The sequence below is a fragment of the Protopterus annectens genome, chromosome 1.part1 (assembly GCF_019279795.1).
Source record: "Protopterus annectens isolate FY-2018-M chromosome 1.part1, PAN1.0, whole genome shotgun sequence".
In the NCBI taxonomy this organism is placed as follows: Eukaryota; Metazoa; Chordata; order Ceratodontiformes; family Protopteridae; genus Protopterus; species Protopterus annectens.
Window position 1 is genome coordinate 1,074,680,880 of NC_056726.1, and position 24,207 is coordinate 1,074,705,086.

Below are 24,207 nucleotides of genomic sequence, written 5' to 3' on the forward strand. Positions count from 1 at the left end.
CAGGATATGTACCTGAACACTGGCGTACAGCAACAGTGGTCCCACTCCGCAAAGGAGATGCCTCCACAGACCCCGGGGACTACCACCACACAAGCTTAACCAGCCTTGTCTGCAAAGCTATGGAAAGAGTCATTATGGAGCTCTTAAACAGAGACATTGGTGACCTATAGACCCTTGATCCCACCCAGTTCAGCTTTGTACAGGGCAGATCCTGCATTTTGCACATGTGTGACTATTTTGATACTGTCAGTAGGGCCATTGATGAGAGCTATGCGGTCCACGCAGCCTACCTGCACTTGGCTAGGGCCTTTGACACAATACCCCACTCAGGCATCATAGACAAGCTCAACAGCTGAAATATCAAATCATATGTCACAGGATAGTTTGCAAAATGGCTAGGAAACAGAACCCATGCCGTCGACATTGCAGGTGCCTTGTCAGATTCAAATCCAGTCACATGTGGTGTCCCACAAAGATCTGTCCTGGGACCCATCTTATTTGGCATTTACTTTTCAGATGTGAAAGCAAACATAGGACGGTTGTGGCTGACAAAGTTTGCAGATGACTGCAACCTAGGCACCATATGTGAATACATCAGCCAGCACACACATCCTACAGAATGCCATCACAAAGATGGATAGCTAGTGCCGGAATCATGTCCTGAAACTGACTGCAACTGATGTGTGGTCATCCCCTTTGGGAGGAGAAAAGTACACACAAAGCAATACATAGACAGCAACCCACTGAGCACAGAATACAAATCAGACTACAAATCAGACATGTGGTTTGGGGGGCTTGATATCTTCCTGTCTTCCAACAGTTCGTTGTCTATTCCTTCTGGCATGTCATGGGATCAGTTGCTAGTGTCCTCTCCTGCTCAGCTGGTGAACCTGGGAATATTGAGGCAATGTTACAATTGATGCATGTACACAGACAATCCTCTCCTTCTCCCACAAAACACAAATGCCTGCAAGAGATGCAACTATATAGCCAACCTGGAGGCTGAGCTCTCTCAACATAGGACTGGCAGGACCAGAGAGGAGGAGAAGGTGACCACATGCACACCACAAACCCAGTCTCACATAGCACTATCACAACTTCAAATCATACACATACACACACAAAAACATACTCAGAGGCTCTGATCACAGATATACCATACCAGCAGAGGCCACCACAGCAGACACCCAAACAACTGCCTCCACAGGGCACAGCACATGCAACACATAGACCACAGAGTCAGTGTGCCAAACATTCACAGCCCTTAAGGCCAAACACAATGCCAGACATACTCATCATAGGTGACTCCATAGTCAGACACACTGACGTCCCGCTCACCAGATTGAGTAAGGTGAAGGTCACAGTAAGCTGCCTATCGGGTGCTGGGATCCACCACATAATGCAAGCACTCAGGTCACTCAACTGCAAGTACAAGTATGACTCAGTCATTGTCCATGCTGGTGTGAACGACCTGCGATGTACCTCCATGGACTACATGAAAAGAGACATAGAGGAGCTCTGTGCTTATGTAGCCCAGGCAGGTATGACCCTGACCTTGAGCAATATCCTACCTTCACCAAGAATGTTGCCACAATACAGAGACAAGATGATCAGCTGTTATAGTTGGCTTAATCTATGGTGTCATTCAAAGGGGATCCAGTGTCCGTCTGCCTGGGATGACATGCTGGACAAGCCACGCTGATTCGCAGGGGATGGCTTGCATCTGTCATCCCTGGGCTTCTAGAATTTGGCTCAGGCTCTTGCAACCCCCATTGTGCCTTTTTAAGGCAAGGCTCAGATTCTAAACCTACCACAATAGAACACAAGAAAGGAAGTGAACTAAGGGTGATGCTGCTCAATGCCAGACGTCTCAACCTCAAGATGCACGCACCCGAAGCCCTTCTCAGTATGGGGAACATTGATGTCTGTGCTGTGACTGTAACCTGGTTCAAGGCTCCTGACAGCACCCCAGCAGTATCAAGTGTTACCTCATATCATGCATTCCGGCCCCAAAATCTAGACGACACCAAGAAAGGACAGTGGGTGTCCATATTCATCAAGGACACCCTCACCTCAAGGTTGGTGGCAACACACGATGCATCGGAGACCATCCAGGTGCAATTAACCATAGGCAAGACTGCTCGGCAGTTTGTAGCAGGTTACAGGCCACCCTCTCAAACTCAGGAACCTCACACAGCTTTCCTGAAAACACTGGAGGGGATAAATGTATCTCCAAACACCATCATACTGGGTGATTTCAACTATCCCAATATAGACTGGGATCACTAATCAAGCCCTAATCAAGCCCCAACACTCTAGGCCAAAGGTTCCTAGGGTTCATAACCTCAAATGCCATGGAACAACTAGTCACCATCCTCACAAGAGGAGACAACATACTAGATGACATCATCATGAACATGGGGTCACAATGTTCAACACCAGAAGTATACCCATCATTGGTGAGATCAAATCATAAACTAATCTCACTGGATGTCCACATCCCGCCCCCACCCCAGATAAAGAACACCACAGTGAAGAACTTCTCGGAAACCAACTTCACACTTCTAAAGACTGGTGTGGTCTCTTTCAAGGCCCCCAAGCCAGCGGAAACCATTACCCAAGCCGCTGAATCACTTACACATGCCTTCTACCAGCACCTCCAGGACTGCATGGATCAGGCAATCCCACACAAAACAAAGACTCTTTGTACCAAAGGCATGCGTGCAGTCTGGTGGACCCCAGCCATAAACATGCTCTACATCAGAAGGAAGGTGCTACTACACGATAGAGCAAATTCCGTAGAAGGGAAGACACCCCTGCTCATTATGCGTAAAGAACTGAGATCTCCCATACAATCCTCCAGGGCACATTTTGAGAGAAAACTCGCTAAGGACTCAGAAGACAATCATGAGGCCTTTTTAGCTATGTTGGTTACCTGGGGGTTACTCCCAGATATGCTCAGGATTAGTTAATAATGATGTAAAGATAACTGAACCTACAGACATTGGCAACATAGTGGCTGACAGGTTCCATGCATATTTCTCCCCCCCCTCCCCCCCAAAGGGAGGGATATCTATACCAGGGGATTGTAGCCCCCCAAACATCTCAAATGCTCAGGTGAGAACTGCTGTATCCAAGGCGTGAAACACAGCATCCATGGGACCGGATGGTGTCCCCGGTTGTGGGCTCCACGAACTCAATGAGGAATTGAACCCGCAGTTAGGGCAGCTGTTTAATCTTGGCCTCACCTCAGGATACATACCCAAGGAGTGGCGTACGGCAACGGTGGTCCCACTTCACAAAGGTGGTGCCTCCACCAACCCCGGACACTACCGTCCCATCAGCTTGACAAGCCTGGTCTGCAAAGCTATGGAGAGGATCATAATGGAACTCATGAATGAAGACATAGGGGACTTGCAGACTTTGGATCCAACACAGTTTGGCTTTGTCAAGGGCAATCATGCCTTTTAAACTTGGTTGACTATCTCAGAACCATCACCAAGGCCATTGACGAGGGCAAAGCAGTCCACACAGCCTACCTTGACCTGGCAAAGGCTTTCGATATAGTACCCCACTCGGGTATCATTGACAAACTCACCAGCTTAAATGTAGACCCATACATCACAAGATGGGTTACAAACTGGTAAGTGACAGCACCCACAGGGTCAAGGTTGATGGCGCCATGTCACACTCAAAGCCTGTCACAAGTGGTGTCCCACAGGGCTCAGTCCTGGGCCCACTTTTGTTCGGCATCTACTTTTCAGACGTACAAGCAAACACAGGAGGATTATGGCTGACAAGGTTTGCAGATGACTACTAACTGGGAACCATAGTTGACAACCCATCTGACACAGACATCCTTCAGATGGGTCTCATAGAAACGGATAACTGGTGCCAGAGCCATGGCCTACAGTTAAACGCTAAACAATACATAGTCATACCCTTTGGGAAGAACAAGGTTACCCCTAGTTCCCTTATAGGTGTTACTCCTCTAAGCACAGGAGAGGTTATCAGGGATCTGGCCACCCAGGTTGACAGTAACCGTTCGTTTGACACTCACGTTGCCAAAGTAGTTAGGAAGACCTTCTACATTGCCCACCTCATCATGCAGGGATTCACATCTAGATCAAGGGAGGTCACTGTTCCCCTGTACCCATCACTCATCAGACCAATGATTGAGTACAATGCCACATTCGGAATGTTTCTGACCCAACACCTGCAGCAATTGGACAGGACCCACACATTGCTCACCAGACGGATAAAAGGTCTCAAATGTATGTCTTATGCTGCCTGACTGCAGGAACCCCAGCTCTATTCAGTCGCCTACCATCTGCTCAGAGGTGGCCTGTGCCTGACATACTAGGCCATGTACAACCCGGAATTAATGAACATGCTTCACCTCAAAACCTCTAACTCCATCAGATCTACATGGGCAGGAGACTTAAACCTCAACACGGCTATTCATAGGGCATGCTGGAGGGACAGATTCATCACCGAGAGACTCCCTATGCTGTGGAACATCATCCTGGTACATGTGAGGCTGGGAACCTCGCTGGCTTTGTTCGAGAGAAATCATGACCAATGGATGGGTGATCGCAGGTATACCCCAGGGACAACCTCAGTGTCACTGCTTGACAGAGGCACAGTGACATAATGGTCATATTATCCTTAGAACTGAAGGGGTGGCGGAAGCCACAAAACTCTGTGGTAGGCTTATATATGCCCTAGGGCAGATAGCCTAGTATGAACCTATGCACCTATGAACATAGGCCTGGTGCAGTTCCTGCTATTAGGACAGTGGTCTGCAGCAAGCTATTTAGTAGTAGGCAGTTTTAGCAATTGGTATTTGACCATGGCTAATCCATGTTGCTTCTTGTTGTGGTACCAACATGGGGGTGTGGTTATCCATGACATTTATTGCTAGTCACCCTCGTTTTTTAGCTTGTTCCATGTTTTTGCACATGTACATGCCTGTATGAGGTGTGACCTGGTAGTGTTAGGGTGCTGGTGTGTGCTTTGTCCCAGTTGTCTATTACAGCACTGATATCTACATCCTCTATACTGTGTGCGGTTACACTGCACACATCTTGCTGTTTATACTTCTGGCATTGGGTAGCATTACATCTAGGTTCCTATCCCTTGTGGTACCTATGAATGTGGGTTTGTGTTTTTGTGGTTTGTGATGGGTGAGGGTGGATGTTAGTCAGGGTCCTCAGGTGTGCATATGGTACATGGTGTTACATTATTTGACACATGGCATTCATGCCTCGGGTGGTGCTGCAGGGCTGCCTCTGTCGGATGCACATACTACACTCCCTGTACATGTTTGGAAGCAGGTTGTGTCATGTTAGGCATCCCTGTTACTATATGAGTGAGTCAGAGCAGGTATCAGTCCCAGTGTTCCTACTGACCAAGTGTATGTGCTATGCGTTGCCTCTTTGCCAAGGCCAGGGCATACTGGGCACGCCTCCTTCTGCCTACTGGGGCAAGTTCAGGTTGTTCCTCCTCTGAGTCACCCTCTGCCTGTGGTGGCCTTGCCAATGGTGGGGGTATGTTTGGCCCAGCCCTATGCTGGTCCTTCTGCAGCTGTTTCCGCAGGATCATATTATGTAGCATAGCACATATCATGATCATTTGGGTACATGTAATTGGATTGTACTGCAAGGCTCCACCAGATGTGTCCAGACACCGGAACTGAGACTTGAGCAGCCCAAACACATGCTCTATGACGTTACGTGTTTGTGCGTGTGCCTCATTATGGCGTTCCTGTTCAGGTGTGTGTGCATTTCTGATGGGTGTCATCAGCCACGGCTCAAGTGCGTAACCTGCATCCCCAACTAGGTGTCCGTGTGGGAAGTCCCTACTGACAAATGATTGGTACAGCTGCGTCAGATGCCAGATGTGGGAATCGTGGTAGCTCCCAGGGCAGCCAGCACACACATTCATTATTATGCCCTGGGCATCACACACGACCTGGCAGTTGATGGAGGGGAATCCCTTGTGGTTCATGTAGGCTCTACCCCGCTCACTGGCTTGTGCTTTGATGCGTATGTGCGTGCAGTCTATTGCACCCAATACCTCAGGGTATCCCGCTATTTGCTGGAAGAGACGCATATTGCTGGCCACAACCTCACGGTCATTGAGGAAATGTACATGATCACCGACATGTGCTGACATGGCATCCAGGAACTGGTGCAGTACCCTGGAGGCTGATGCCTGTGATATCCCCATCATATCACCAGTTGGTCTCTGGAAGGTACCTGTTGCTAGTATTCTTAGGCCAACACATATCTTGGTTTCCACTGGGATGGGTTCCCCTCTGTTGGTTCTGTGTGTGAGGCGTGGCCTGCACAGCTCGACAATTTGCTGCAGAAGGTCTCTGTCCACTCTGTAGCGCTCTACTATCTCCAGCTCATGTAACCCATGGTAGGTGACCCTGGGCCTGTATAATCTTCTCCTTCTCCTCACTCTGGGTTGTCTGTCAGCATCTGCATTGTCGCCACCCTCAGCAATTCGCCTATGCCTGATTATAACAGCTATGGCAGCCCCTAGCATTTCTGCTCTAGGTTCAGCTTTTTTCAGTTTTCAATTCTGATAGCTTACTTTCTTGCAGTATCTCTTGTGAGAAACACCCTGCACTGCTCTTTGCAGTGTTTTAAGTGCTGGGTTGGGCTTCTAGTCTGCCTGTGTAATTGCCTGCTTCCAATTGTTTCCACCAATTAACTCCAGCAGTATCCTCTAGCAGTTTCCCTGTTATCTGGGTGTTTCCTTTTTCCTCTCTGTTTCCTGAGGGGGAGCAATGTGCATACCAGCTTAAGCACACTCACAGTTACTTACACGCGTGCACACATCCCTACATGGTGTTACACGCACGCACACATCCTTACACGGTGTGAACTTAGCTGATTCATGTTAAAACGCGCGCACACTGCCTTACACATGTGCATGCCCACGCAAACCATTGTAAACGGTTTGCAACACGCTCCCACATATTGAACCTGCCTTACACGCACGCACACGCATGCATGCACATATATCAAGAAAGTTGGAGTGTAGGGATAGTGTGCACTCTCTGTTTCTAGACTTTTCTAGTGTTCTGTTGGGACACACCTCTCTCCCTGATGTCTGTCTGTCATCTGTCACCTTACATTGCCCTCCAATCTGATACATGTATTTCTATCACCCCCCTGTGATGTCACATAGATTCATAGATTAGTACTGCTAACTGCCCTTGTGAGCCATTTAACCCCATAATAATAATCTGCATGTATATAGATTCATACTAAGATAACTGCCTTTGCTACCTACCTCTTACTCTGTTCCTCCCCCTTCTGTAACTCTTACACTACTCAGGAAGTGCTCATTACCTATGTGGAAGTGTGATTCAGTATTGTAACCCTCATTTACATAGGATTGCCTAGTAATGCTTAGTTACATGTCTTACACGGAGCTTCCCCTTGACAACCACTAAACGGAGGCCATATTGTTTTGGTCTGCAAGTCCCTCCATTGACATTCCATGTAATACATAAATCCCACAATTGTGGGCTTATAAGCTTCGGTTTTCAGTTTTAGATAGCACCCGTTTGCTGGTGTGCTGCAGTTAAACATCATAATCCCCCGAAAAAAAAAAAAGTTGTTTAAAATATTTTTGCAACACTTTTTCATGCCAATGGCCACATATTTGGCCATTGGCATGCTTAATGAAACATATGCACCCTTTATTTGGAGCTGACATAGCTCCGTTTTCATTTTTGCAGAAATGTACTCAGTTGTCAGCTGAGTACATTTCTGCAGCTAACACGTCCATTACACAGACTGGTTTGGGCTTCTTGGATCACTCAGATACCTCATTTGCATATCTTTCAGCTGCAAATGAGGTACTGAGCATTTCCACGCCCAGTCCGTGTAAGAGACGTGTTAGCTGTCTCTTAGACAGAGGTTTGGGCTGTTCCTGAATCGGGAGGCTTACACGGAGGCTTACACTACTCTTAAACTCCGTGTAAGCCTTCCTGAATCTGGCCCGTTATTCATTAATGGGTTAGTCAAAAGTAACAAAAGTTAAGGGAAAAAAAGAAGTCCTATTTATAAACTGCCTTCTTTGATTTATTAGTTTACAGAGTAGGGAAAACTAAATCAAAATAAAAGATTTCATTAAGAAAACATTCATTCCAGCTCTCTTACAACAGTTTTTGTGTACATTATAATGACACAGGACTATAGAAGCTTTTTAAAAAAAATGTTCCAACTTACAGGAAAGTGTGAAAGGGTCAAACAGGCAGACAGCAGATGAAGTAACAGCTTTACATAATGAAATTAAAGAAAAAGAACACTAACATCACATGCTCAAATTTGGGTAAGAAACCACTTAGATATGTATTTAATAGATACAAAAACTGCAGTTATCATTATTACAAGAACATTCCCAGGAACAACAACTATAAACTTGCAAGGGTTGGGAGGAAAAATCTCACAAGCTCAAGTAAGTTTCCCTGTAGAAACCAAGATAGGGGAAGACACCTTCCAGCATGCATGGGTATCAGGTCCTCATCTACAAAACATCATTGGAAATGGTATCTTAAAACAAGGAGGTTACATTATAGATTTGTGTAACAGAGAATTGATTAAGGAACCATTAAATGAAATATTAATCATATCTGAAGCATTATGCAAATACAGTGTCAAAAACCCAGGACAGTATGATTTAGTTGAGTTATTAAAAACACCAAAGCAAGAGGTGGATCAGCTAATTTATTGCTATCAGGATATTTTTGCTAAACATAGGAATGATTGTGGACAAGTCCTTGACTTTATACTTAAAGTAAGAAGCAGTCCCAAGAAACCTATAAAACAATATCCAGTAAAGAAAGAGGCAGAACATGCAATATTAAATACTATGAAAGCTTTAGAAGCTCAAGGGGTAGTGAGAAAAGTTAATTCACCAGCTAACAGTCCATACTGGCCTGTACAGAAGCCAGATGGAAGTTATCGTCTTACTGTTGATTACAGAAAACTTAATAAGGTGATACCTCATTCTTTGCCAATAGTAGGAAGCATGCCTGATCTTATTGCTCATATTCAGGAAAAAATGAAAATTTTCTTCACATTAGATGTGAGTAATGGTTTCTGCAGTCTTACTCTAGATAAAGACTCACAATAGAAATTTGCTTTTACTGTAGAAGGCCAACAATATACTTGGACAAGAATGCCTCAGGGCTTTCATAATGCTCCAACAGTTTTTCATTATGTATTGCAGGAAATAGTAAAACCTCTGCAATGTAGACCTTCTATTATTCAATATGTGAATGACATACTTGTAGGAACAGAAATTAAGACAATCCGGATTACAAGTGTACCCTAAAAAGAGTCAGTTTATGAAAAATGTTACCTTCTTGGGAGTCACAGTATCAGCAGGACAAAGAAGCATTAGTGAAGACAAAAAGCAACTAATCAGACAGTTACCAATTCCAGTTACCGTCACAGGGTTAAGGCAAGTCCTAGGAATCTTTGGATTCTCAAGGGAATGGATACCAGATTATACAGGAAAAGCAAAACCCTTGACTGATATGCTTAAAGGAAACAAAAAGGGAGATGGGCTTCTCAACTGGAATGATGAGTCACTAGCAGCTTTCTCTAAGGTCAAGGAAGAACTCATTTCTGCACCTGCTTTGGGTGTCCTAGAAAGAGATAAAGAGATCATCATACAGTTTTGACACAATGGTCTATGATGTCCATAGTGTTACAAAAGAGAGGATGTCAATGTCAGGTTTTGGGTCATTATTCCCGAGCTATGAGTCAAGCTGAGAAAGGAATGTGAGAAACAAGCCATCATAGCAGAATGGTGTACTGAAGTAACATGCCATATGATTCAGGGCTCTCCAGTTGTGCTACAGACCAAATACATGTTAATACATGTTAGAAGGAAATGAAATACATGAAGAATACACATGTTGGGTAGAATCAAAGAAGTAGGAAGTCAGAGTCAGGAAGAATTATTAAGGGGACTCTCTCTCATGAATGTCTTGGAAAAATGAGGAGGAGGATTAAGGGTGGCACCCAAACTATTGAAAGAGTGCCAGAACACAGTGAGTATAAATAAGGTCAAAGCTCACACCAAAAATGAGGTACACAGTCAGGCTAATAAAACATAGATTAACTAGCAAAAGAAGGGGCCCTTGACTCCAAAGAATCTTATCCAATACAAAATGTTCCTCAATACTGGGCATGGAAGCAAATGACCTGGAAGAAAAACAAATAAGGGAAATGGTACAAAATATTTTGAATAAGTGCCAAATACAAATGGACTTACCTCTAAATCCTTTACCTTTACATTGTACAGCTTACTTTTGTAGAGATCAGTGTGCAGAGTATGAACACAGAGTGGAAAGTGAGGTAGGTGAAATTACCCAGATCCAGTGTGATGGTGTCATCATAACACCTACTGCATGTGGATTAACAGTGACAGGAACAGATGAAATGAAGCTGTTATGGGGTCCAGAATTTGAACAAGGTGCTCATATGACCTTAAATGCAAAAACAAATTAAGATAATCAGCAGTTAGGAGGCTTAGTAAAAATCCCAAGAGAACAGCCAGACATCATTAAGAAAGAGAAAATAGAAAAATTTGAAATAGTACAAGGAAGTGAATGGAAATGGGTTAGACTTCCAGAACCTTGGTCAGCACCAGGAGAATTTAAAAAAGGTCCTTTACATAGGGTACAAACAACTGAGCCTGAAAAAGGAAAAAATGTTGTTAACTTATTATCATAATTTCCTAGGTCATCCAGGAAGGGGAAGGACTACAACAAATTGTTAGTTCTAGATTTAAATAGGAAGGAATGACAACAGACGTCCAAAATCATGTAGATAGATGTGTCACATGTGCCATGCATGATGTAGGAAAACGAAATAGGAGAAAACAATATAGACTCACACAAGCATTGGGACCCTGGGAAAGGGTACACATGGATTTTGTAGGACCTCTTCCACCAGCGCAAGGAGGGTTTTGTTTCTTACTTACTTTGATAGATGAATATACTGGATGGGTGGAAGCTCATCCAACAAAAAAAGAAGATGCAAACTCAGTAGTTAGAATAATAAGTGAAAGGATAATTCCAATATGGGGAGTACCCTGAGAAATACACAGTGATCAAGGGACTCATTTTACTGGAAAAGTGACAAAAAAATGTGTAAAACTTGGGGAATCAAACAAAGGTGTTATACTCCTTACTGTCCTCAGAGTTCTGGGAAAGTCAAATGAGCTAACAGAACGCTGAAGGAAGGATAAAAGAAAATGATTTCCAAGTAAGGGAATCATTGGGTAAAACATTTACCTAACATTTTGATTAAGATGTGAAATTCTCCTCAGGCATTTGGGTTAGCTTCACATAAACTAATGACAGGTCACCCTATGAATTTACAAGCAGGAGAAATCCCTTATGGGATAGCATTAGAAGAAACAAAATTATGGGACCAGCCAAATCAGTTGGGCAAAAGGGAGAGTCTGGGAAGCTGGACAAGCCCATAATCTAGAACTGTGTAAACAAAATGTGATTTGGGAATTGAGGGAGGTACAATTGGAACAATGAGATCTTGTAATGGTCTGTCAGTCTGGAAACACAAGTAAATGGGATTCAAAATGGATAGGACCCTACATTGTTACCAAAGTGGGCTTAGTGACTGTACAAGTCCAGCTATATAAAAATCAGCCACCAAAAAATGGTTGGCTTCATAAAGATCATGTTAAACAATTAAAATGGAGGGGAGAAAACTGAATAACTTATAAATGTAATAACTGATATAAAGGGACATAATATTAGATACAACTAATAAGAACACGATTCTTTTCTCTTCCAGCAAATATCGAACCATGACAATCCTAATATTAATCGTGATCCAGACAAATTTTTACTCATCCATACAAGGAAAGATAAACTTCAGTACCTTTACCAAATCACTGCAAATGTACTCAGAAAACTTGAATGCTAAACAATGTTGGATCTGTGCTGATATACCACAAGATGCAAACAGTGGAATTCCATTACGACCTATTCCATTTACCCTTCTGGAAATGTTGAACCTCACAAATCATGACTGGATTCCAAAAAATAACTCTTTCCCAAAGACACATCCTTTCTTGAGGCTTGTCCATACAAATGTGATTGCTGATGTTTGTTTACGAGGAGAAGGAATAAGTAGTCACTCATTTCTTGGGAAAAGTCCTTGTAGTATTATTTATGCTACCCAAAATGCCAGTGAACAATATTTTGAGCATTTTAGTAATGAAACTTGCTGGACATTTAAAAAAGCTACAATTACACATTGGGCTACAACATGGATGGTTCTAATTCAAACAGGCATATAGTACATATGTGGTAATAAAGCCTTCAAATGGCTTCCTGAGAAATGGACTGGATTGTGTTATTTGGGACATGTAATTCCATCCATTAGACATCCTGCATTGCCTAATTCTAATATTAGGAATGTTAGATTAAAATGACATAGTGACTAAAAAAATGAATGTATAAGATGATGTCCTTGCAGGAGCAGCATTTTTTCCATTCTATGGAGCAGGAAAAGCTATTTGGGAAATTAGGAAACTGGCAGGTCTATTAGAGGAATTAAAAGTTACCACAGAAATTGCTGCCATAAAAACTATGGTCTTACAGAACCACATGGCATTACATTTTGTGGATTGGTAGGAAAGGAATATTGTATTTATATTCCTGATAATGAACCTGAAATCAGGAGTCACCTCAAAATAATTGAGAAATTGCTCAAAAGCCACAAATAGAAAAGAAACATGGTTCACTTGGCTGAGTGGTTCTGTCAGTGGCTGGGGAGGAAAAATAATGCAGCTTATAATGGTCATAGTTGGCATTTTAGGATGTATAAGCCTAGTAATTGTTGTCATCAAGTGTGGAATTGAATCTGTAAGATGGCAAGCAGTACAGGTTTTGACAGAGGACCAAACACGTCAGGTCAAAGACATTGTACGGTTTATGAAGTACTCTGAACCAATGACACAATAATATTCACTGAATAAAGTCAACAAACATGAGTTCTCATGTCTGTTCAGGGGGAACTCTGTTATAGTATTAGGATCTCAAGCAATGTTGATCAAGGCATAATTATTAATATAAATAAATATTTATATTGAAAAGAATTCCTCTAATAATCAAATGCCAGACAACAGATGCAAACTAGCTATAAGACTTCGCAGTGAGTTTTTTAGAATTGTTAGCTCAGCTACTTATTAGGAAAAAATAGAATGGAAAGGTCACAGCAGCCTGAAACAAGGGTCACACACTGACACACACTGATGTATTGTAACAGCAGGAATGGCTCTTCTATTAGAAGTTGTATAAAACATGTATTAATCAGTACTTTTCTATTTCTATCAAAACAGTCCTAAATTATATGCTTAAAGAATAAAAATAATGTAAAATACATGATTTGTCAGTAAGTCAGTCAGTCAGAAACATGATTTGTCAGTTAATCAGCCAAATTAGCTAGTCAAGGAATAAAAAACTGTACTGACCCTGGGATGCCTTGCTTTGCTGATCATTTATTTTTCTTGTTCTTCTAACTGCCAGTATTTTCCCTCATATGTGCAGTGCTTGTAGATATGTTTACATGGGGTATTAAGAAAACCGAGTATTTGACTGTATTTTCCAGCATTGTAGTATAAACACCACACCAAGTGGTAAAAGCTCTGATAGACAATTTTGAAATGTGTAAAATAACAGATGGCATTAGTCAAGCAGTTTTTTGCAAAATGGATGGCACTTTTAAGAATGAAAACTTTTTTGCAAACAGACAGAGGACCAACAGTATTTGTCAAATCATATGAGATATGAAGAAAAACAGCATAACTGGCTTAGAAAAAAATAATGTCACCTGACGTACAATTTCTGGCATCTGATTTTGACCATTTTAAGCCATCTGTCTTTGTGGATGGAGCGTGGTTTTGGAACAAAGGTAAATACTGGACAGGATTTGCTGCAGTTCCAGAAAATCCAAAGTTGGGTTCTCAGAGCTAATCAAGCTGCCAGGGCATATATCAGCTCAAAGAGCTGAACTAGAAGCAGTGCAGTATGTATTAAAGCATTACAGTCCTGTTAATATCTTCTCAGACAGTGCTTATCTAGTAAATTTTTTAAGACTGCATATCAACACTTGAATAAGATGAGGATTTGTAGACAGTGCAGGAAAACCATTATGGCATGCTGACATATTAAAAGGCATGCATAAAGTAATAACAATGTGAAATCAACAGGGACAGTACAACATTTTAAAGGTAAAAGCACATCAGAAACCAACAAGTGAAACTTTCAGGTTAAATGCGTTAGCTGACACATTAATAAATTCCTGAAGTTCATCACCAAGTATAGACTCAACCTAATACTTGGTGGTGATATTCACCCCAACCCTGGCCCACTCACTTCAGATACACATACCCCCTCTACTTGTAATCTAAGCTACAAACCTACAATTAATAGGCCAACTAACTCTCTCCTAGTCTGTCATCTCAATATTAGAAGCATTAATAACAAGGTACATGAATTGCATGCACTTCTGGATGTCCACTCCCCTGAGATTCTCTGTTTATCTGAAACCTGGTTAAAACCTAACACTAAAGACAATGAAGTGTTACCACCTGGATACAACATACACAGGCTGGATTGTGCTTCAAGGAAGGGGGGTGGGGTAGCTGTACTCTATAAATCTGAGTTGAATGTCACCATAGATGTAATACAACCTCTTCAGATTAATAACTCAGAGAATCTTGCCACCAAATTGCAACTTAATAAAAATAAATGCATTAATATCATCTGTATGTGCATTCCCCCAGGTAACAATATATCTACATTTGAAGATATCCTGCATTGGCTATCATGTCACTAGCCCCAAGAAACCCTACTACTTGGAGACTTTAACATAGACTGGGGCACCTGTTCCTCAGAATCCCCAACCACCCATATTAACCTGCATGCATTTACACAAATCATATCCACCCCTACCAGGATAGGTAAACCCAACCAAAAAGAAAGTATACTCGATTGGGTACTCATAAACAGTCACCCCCAACTGTACACCTCTGGTACCCTTCTTAATGGTCTAAGCGATCACCTTCTCACATATGTAATTAAGCACAAAACCATTAATTCCCAACAACCCTTACTCAGAAAGGTTAGAAACAATAAAAACTTTGACCCTGCCAAATTCCAACAAGAACTAAACTCATGTAATTGGTCTATTCTAAAACACCTCCCCTTAGATGAAGCAGTAGCATACTTTAACAACAAATTCCTTGAGATCCTTGATTTGCATGCACCTGTTTGTTCAAAGAGAACCAAGGCAAAAACTGCACCATGGCTTTCTAAAGAGTCTAAACTCAAAATTAACTTTAGAATCAAAGCATGGGCTTTATGGTGTTCTTCTAAAGACCCTTAAGATCACATTAAATACAGGCAATCCAGGAACGAAAACAAAAAATCATTTTACAAGACAAAAACAATACTACTGTAATTTACAGACAGTAAATCAAAATAACCCTCAGAAGTTTTGGGCAGGTTTAAATAATCTACTACATCCTGGACAAACTTCAACACCATTCCCTGCTACTACTATTGATAAAACTCCTGAAGATGTTTCTGATAGTTTTAACCAATTCTTTACTGAGACAATTCAAGCTTTAGCTAGCCAACTACCTCCTAGCTCCCCTGGTCCTGAAAGTAGCACCCCTAGAAACCTACTTGCGTTCAGCTTCCAACCAGTCGCCACTTCACTTATACGTACCTTGATCAAAAAATTAAAACCCACTACACTTTCCACTGATTAACTCCCTGCCGAGTACCTACAAAAATCAGCTGATGCTATTGCTTACCCCATCTCAATACTAATCAATCGAACCATAGTAGAAGCTAAAATTCCCACCATCTGGAAAATATCCTATGTAATCCCACTTCACAAAGGAGGCAGCTCTACTGAATTCTCCAATTATAAGCCAATAGCTATACTCTCTCCACTTGCAAAGATTATGGAAAAATGTATTCATAGACAACTCATGCACCACCTAATCCAAAATTGCCTTATGGCAGACACTCAGCATGGCTTCCGTCCTCATCACAGCACTACTTCAACCCTCCTAGCCTTTACTAACACCATAAACCATAATCGCAACAATAATTATATATCCTCAGCCCTCTTTTTGGATCTTTCCAAGGCATTCGATATGGTTGATCACCAACTTTTAATCCACACCCTGCAAGCATTCTGTCAAGACACTGGAGCCCTCCAATGGTTTCAGTCCTACCTGAATGGTCGACAGCAGGCTGTCCTCTGGCAGAACAAACACTCTAACCTTCTACTTAACACCCTTGAAGTACCACAAGGTTCTATACTAGGGCCCTTGCTGTTCTCCATCTTCATTAACGACCTTTATACTGTCATCCCAAAAGTCAGCTGTATTCAATATGTTGATGACTCTACTCTGATTTGCTCAGCCACATCTCCAGTAGAGTTATGGTCAGCTACCCAGACCACCTTTAATACAATAGAAAACTGGCTTTCTGAACATTGTCTGATCCTAAATCCCAAAAAAACTAAAATGCTGTTATTTTCACCAACACGTAGATCTACTGCTTTCACCTTTACCATAAAATCAGATGATGGCACAATAATCTCCCCTGACCCATCTACAAAACTATTAGGTGTCATCATAGACAATAATCTAAAATTTGACCTACATGTTAACCAGCGCTATCAGGTTTTACCTCATATCATGCGTTCAAAATCGAAAGTATCCATATTCATCAAGGACACCCACACCTCAAGTGATGCATCGGAGACCATCCAGGTCAAGACTGCTCTGCAAATTGTAGCATGTTACAGGCCACCCTCACAAACTCAGAACCTCACATGGCCTTCCTGAAAACACTAGAGGATAAATGTATCACGTGACTTCAATTACCCAAATATAGACTGGGAACACTACTCAAGCCCAAACACCCTAGCCCAAAAGTTCCTGGAATTCATAGAACAACTAGACCACAGTAAAAGCCGACTTCACACTTCTAAAGACTAGTGTGGTCTCCTTTAAGGCCCCGAGCAGGCGGAAAACAGTACTCAAGCCGCTGAATCACTTACAAATGCCTTCTACCAGCACCTGCAGGACTGCATGGATAAGGCAATCCCAAGCAAAACAAAGACTCTTTGTACCAAAGGCAAGCGTCCAGTCTGGTGGACCCCAGCCATAAACAAACTCTACAACAAAAGGAGGAAGCTACTACAAGATAGAGCAAAATCCTTAAAAGGTAAGACACCCTTGATCACTATAAGTAAAAACTAAGAGCTCTCATAAAATCATCCAAAGCAAATTTCGAGAGAAAAATAGCTAAAGACTCAAAAGACAATCATAAGGCCTTCTTTAGCTATGTTAGAAACCTAGGAGGAAACTCCCAGATATGCTCAGAACTAGTTCAAAATGATGTGAAGATTACTGATCCTACAGACATTGCCAACATACTGGCTGACAGGTTCAGTGCAAACTTCTCCCCTCCCCAAAGGAGAGATATCTATACCAAACGATTGCAGCCCTCCAAACATCTCCAGCGCCCAAGTGAGAACTGCTCTCTCCAAAGCAAAAAACACAGCATCCATGGGACCTGATGGTGTCCCCGGCTGTGTGCTCCACGAACTCAATGAGGAATTAAACCCACAGCTAGGACAGCTGTTTAATCAAAGTCTTACCTCTGGATACGTACCCAGGAGTGGCGCACTGCAACTGTGGTCCCACTTCACAAAGGCGGTGCCTCCACCGACCCTGGAAATTACCGGCCCATTAGCTTGACAAGCCTTATCTGCAAAGCCATGGAGAGGATCATAATGGACCTCATAAATAAAGACATAGGGAATTTGCAGACTTTGGATCCAAGTTTGGCTTTGTCAAAGGCAGATCATGCCTTTTAAACTTGGTTGACTTTTGAAACAGTCACCAAAGCCATTGATGAGGGAAAGGCAGTCCATACAGCCTACCTCGATCTGGCTAAGGCCTTGATACAATACCCCACTCGGGTATCATTGAAAAACTCATCAGCTTAAATGTTAACCCATACATCACAAGATGGGTTGCAAACTGGCTGAGTGACAGAACCCACAGGGTCAGAGTTGCTGGCGCCATGTCAGACTCAAAGCCTGTCACAAGTGGTGTCCCACAGGGCTCAGTCCTGGGCCCACTCTTGTTTGGCATCTACTTTTCCGAAGTACAAGCAAACACAGGAGGGTTATGGCTGACAAAGTTTGCAGATGACTGCAAACGCCATAGTAGAAAACACATCTGACACAGATATCCTTCAGAAGGGTCTCACAGAAATGGATAACTGGTGCCAGAGCCACGGCCTAAAGTTAAATGCCAAAAAATGCATAGTCATACCCTTCGGGAAAAACAAGGTTACCCCTAGCTACCAAATAGGTGGCAATCCACTGAGCACAGAAGAAGTTATCAGGGACCTGGGGACCCAGGTTGATAGTAGTCTGTCATTCGACACCCATGTAGCTAAAGTAGTTAGGAAGACCTTCTACATTGCCCACCTTATCATGAAGGGATTCTCATCTAGATCAAGGGAGGTTATAGTCTCCCTTTACTCATCACTCATCAGACCAATGATTGAGTACAATGCCCCATTCGCAATGTATCTGACCCGACACTTGCTGCCGCTGGAGAGGCCACAAAGTTCCTCACCAAAAGGATAAAGGGTCTCAAAATCTATCCTATGCTGCCCGACTGAAAGAACTCCAGCTCTATTCAGTCGCTACCGCTGCTCAGAGGTGACCTTTGCCTAACATACAAGGCCATGTCAAACCCAGATTTGATGAATATGCTTCACCTCAAAAATCTAGATCCATCAGAGCCACAAGGGCGGAGACTTAAACCTCGACACGGCTATTAATAGGACGTGCTGGAGGGATAGATTCATCACCCAAAGACTCCCTATGCTGTGGAACAAAATCCCGGTACATGTGAGGCAGAGCACCTCGCTGGCCTTGTTCAAGAGAAATCTTGACCAATGGATGGGAGATCGCAGATATACCCCAGGGATTACCTCAGTGTCACTGCTCGACAGAGGCACAGCAAAATAATGGGTATAGTTCCCTATACTAAAGGGGTGGCGTAAGCCACAAAACGATGGGCTAGGCTTGTAAATGCCCTCGGGCAGATAGCCTAGTATGAACCTATGAACCTATGAACCTATGAAACTATCAAAACCATCAATAAAACACTAGGGTCACTTTACAGAATAAAAGCCTTCCTAACTCCTCCAGCTAAAATTGCCATAGCTCGCTCTCACCTTCTTTCAGCCCTTCTGTATGCATCCCCTCTACTCTCGAATTTAAACAAGACTGTCCTTAACAAACTCTCAATTTGCTACAACCACATTGCCAGGTTTGCCACTGGGCTGCCTTTTAGGATGCATCATTGCATCAATCTAAATCAGCTTGGTTGGCTTGAACTACCCAGCCTAATCCAGTATAACCAACTGATCATGGCCTATAAAATCCTCTATAATCCGGACAATACTCCTGCACTTAAAAATATTATCACCCCCTATAACAATCCTAGACCACTTTGATCCTCTAACAAACTACTAATTCAGACTTGCAAAATTAATAACACAGCTGGTGATTCTCTCCTTGCAAACTCTGTAAGTAGATCCTGGAACTCTCTTCCAGCTGATATTACCTTACTTTCCACTTTAGGTCAATTTAAAACTAGACTCAAACAACATTTGTCACTTAACTGGCTATGTCAATGTATCAAGCCTGGCTAACTCTCTCTAGAATGTGTAAAAATCTGTTAACCAGTTTACTGTGTAATTCAATTTAATCCTGACTTGTGCTCAGGACTAACTGTAACCTGTGGAACTTGTTTAACTTGCTTACTTATGTAATCTATGTAAATAGTCTGTTTGTAATATGTAATGCTGGTATTATGTAATGCTGTATCTGCTTACTCTTGGAGCTTTTCTCCCCGGGCCTCCGCTGAAAATGGACATGCATCCAGTCGAACTATCCCGGTCAACAAATGTAAAATAAAATAAATTAATTAATTAATTAAATAAGCAAGCAGTACAAAGTGGAAAATAACTTACAGAGCATGTATATACTGATACAGAAGTGAGTGCCTTACAAGAGCTAGATGAACAGTCAACCAAGGAAGATCTCATAAATATTCAAAAACAGCAGGGCTTAAAAGAAGAAACTGATCAGTCCAGGCTAGAAGGAATACCCCCAAAGGAATATTATGCATACACTACTTCTAAAGGATTACAGTTGCCATATGTGCCATTTCAGTTGGCACGGCAGTTGGTCAAGTTAAATCACCAAATACTGGGACATCTAGGAGCTGATAAACTATGGGCAGTTGTAAAAGAAAAATACTGGAACCCAAGTTTAAAAAAGGTCTGTACACTAATTGTAGAAGAATGTCTAATCTGTCTGCAGGTAAATATTAAAAGTAAAAAAAATCTCAGCTACTTTGGGTACAGCCAGCAGATGGGCCATGGTATGCAGTTCAAATAGATTATGCAGTTCCTTTGCCAACAACAAAGGGAGGTTACAGATACCTACTAGTAGTAGTGGATGTCTTTTCAAAATGGGTAGAGGCAATTCCCACCAAAACCATGACAGCAAAGACAACAGCAGAAGCCTTATGGAAAAATATTTCTGTCATTGGGGATGGCCAAGAATCATTGAATGGGGCAATGGTCTGCAGTTTGTTAGTGATTTAATAAAACAAATGTGCAATCTGTTAGGAATTCAGCAAAGATTTTGTGTCAAAGTCAAAGTTAAAGAAAACTTTGTCATTCAGAACTACACAGCAGAGTAGCTGAAGGAAATTGCAATTCTTTCTCAATGCAGGAAACAGTTGCACACATAGACAGATAAAGAAATAATAAAATATCACAGTAGAAATTTAATAAGTAGCAATTAGTAAGTAAAGTAGGACAGCAGTGACCCACACCCATCCTAGAACATGCAACAAGGAAGTCTAGGAACAATATGAATGTAATATTGTCAAAGTAAAATTGAAACAATAGCAGCATATCTATGATTAGATTGAATTATTGCACAGTTTGTATATTGCACTTTATAGTCCTTCAGAGTGTAGGTGAGCTACCTTAGTATTGCACTTAGCTATTGCACATCCATAAAATAAGCGCCTTGATAGGCTAGTTATGTAATAGATGTCATGGTTTGTTATGTTACGTCATGTGCCTTATCATCCACAGCTAAATGGAATTGGAGAATGAATGAATCATACACTCAAGGAATGTTTCAAAAAAGCATGTCTTGAAAAGGAAAACACATTCATGCAATACTTACCAGGCATTCTTATGGCCATAAGGGCAACGCCCAACAGTAAGACAGGAATATCTCTTTATGAAATTATGACAAGGAGAAAAATGCCACTACAGTTAACCTTTTGATCCTGACACACCGGATGGCAGAACCTGTGTTAAAAATCAGTAAGCATTAGTAATGATTAAAACAGCTTACAAAAATATGCAATTGCAATGCAAGAGAGCAAGCTTTCCATCTATGGAGAAAGGTCCCAATATTACCGCTGGAAGAAAACCTTCCCTGTGGAACAAAGGTAATAGTAAAAATGTTCCAGATGGAAGGACCTTGGGATAGCAATTGTTAGGGACCCTTTAATGTAGTAGAACAAATAGGCCCACTAGTGTACAAAATAAAATGTAAAAAGAAAAATAGAACAGTCCTAGTGCATAGGAATCAAATGACAGTAGTTAAAAGCAGTGAAGAAAGTCACAAAAGGGGCATGCATGTATTTTCTTTTCAGGAAAATGAAAATGAATCTGCCTAAAGTGCACCTGTTTGGAATACAGAAGAGTAAAAGGCAGACAACAGCAAATGAAAATAATTATGTAAAAAATTGTAAATTCATGCATGTGTTAGTTAAACCAATATCTATTTAGTATTTTTACAATTTTTTGTAATTGTATAATAGTACCAAAAATAGCAGAGACTCCAGGAGACTAATATTACTAATATAAGTTTGTGGTGGGGAAAAGACATCATGACTAGAACCCAGGTAACTGTTCTGGTCCAGAGGGACAGACTGTCGCACTGGAAACATTTCCTTAGACACCAGTGTCACAGTCTGGAAACCAAACAGAGGTCAAGTATATGTTCAATTCTCACAAAGTAAAGCAAATGTATCTTTACAAAGCAATACTGCTATAATATACTGCATACTGCAAGGAGAAAGGACACTCTTTCAATTTTACACTGACTGTGTAAGCAGTGATGCAGAAGGGGCCAAAATAGAGCTACAGGAGGGAAACATACTGGTCTGTAGCAATGATTCAGTAATTATTGGGAGACAATCTTGCCTTTTTATTATCAGAACTTTTAATAATTATCCCGCAGCTAAGTTTGATCAAGTAATCAGGGTGCCATCAAGATGTACGGTAGAGGGACAAAACTACCAAAAAACAGTAATTTATTTATTTATTTATTTACATTTGTTGACCGGGAGTGTCCGACTGGACGTAGGTTCATTTTCAGCAGAGGCCCGGGGAGAAAAGCTCCACAGTTAAAATAAATGGACAGTAGTTACATTGGATTACATAGCGATTAACAATTTAACATAGCAATTACTTACAACATATTTACAGATGAAGAACATAGTACATCAGTAAACAACTAGAATCTTTATCTGTGAAGTACATAACAGACATTAACAAATGTTACAATAAGAAGTTCCTGCTGTATAATAAACACTAGGCTTATGAGCATCTGAGCTTGCTATTATCAAGGTAGTTGGTGGATTGGAAAGAAAGGTAGTGGTTGGATGGGGTGGGTGATATTAGAGTGGGAGTTGCAAGGGCATAGCCAGCATGTTTTTAGGTGCACTTTTAGTAAAGTTTTGAAGTGGGTGCATGATGGTACAGAGGTAATTGTGGGTGGGAGGGAGTTCCATAATTTGGCTATGGTGCAAGAGAATAGTGCTTCACCAGCAGAGTTATCAGCAAGTGATTTTTGTTGCTTGATCTTAGTGGTCTGGTGGTGCAATAGGGTTGGAGTAGATTCTGGAAGGATGGGACATTTAGTGGATAGTTTACTAGTTTGTGGGCGAGTGAGAGTTGATACCATTGAAGGAGGTGAGAGAGTTCAAGCCAGCCCAGTTCAGCAAGTGAGAGACAGTGGTAACTACGGTAGGATGTCCCTGTGGTGAATTTGGCGATTTTGTTGTAGCAGGTCTCTAGCTTGTTTAAATCACATTACCTTAGGTTGGTATATATTGGAGAGGCATAAAGTAGGTGGAGATAAGGTGGGAATTTGCTATTGAAATCTTTGTTGCTTTTGTGAGAAGTTGCTTATTTCTGTATAATGCTCCTAGTTTTTTGTGGACTTTTTTATGGTCATGGATATGTGAATGTCAAATTTTAGTTTATTGTCTATTTCCACTCCTAGCAATTTGGTGTGTTTAATTGGGTATATAGCGGTGCTGTCTTTTGCTGTGATGTTAAAGTGAGAGCTGTTTTGAGTATGTTTGGTGGGTTGGAAGATGAGTAGTTTAGTTTTGTTTGGATTGAGTATTAATTGGGCATCGGATAACCAAGTTTCAACAGAGGAAAAGGCTTCCTGTGTGACTTTTTGCAGTTTGGGTAGGGACTGGGCTGAGCAGATGATGGTTGAGTCATCTGCGTATTGTATGAGTGTGCCATGTTTGGTGGCAGAGGCTAGATTATTGGTGTAAACAGAGAAGAGTAGGGGTCCAAGAATGGATCCTTGGGGAACTCCTATGGAGACAGGTAGTTGTGGAGATATGTCATTCTGCCATACAACGGACTGTTGGCATTCAGACAGGTAACTCTGAAACCAGTTGGTGACTGATTGTGAGAAGGATAGGTTATTGAGGACAGAGATAAATTCTTTGTATGGGACCATGTCAAATGCTTTAGATAGGTCTAGGAAAGTAGCAGAGGAGAGATAGCCATTGTTTTTATGCTGAAGGATAGTGTTAGTAAAGGAGAGTAAGGCAGTGGTGGTGCTATGGTTTGGTCGGAAACCATGCTGAGTACTGGAAAGGAGGTTGTTAGTAAGGAGGTAGTCTGAGACCTGAGAGTGCATGAATCTCTCTAGTATTTTGAAGAGTGGAGAGAGAATAGCTGGGGGG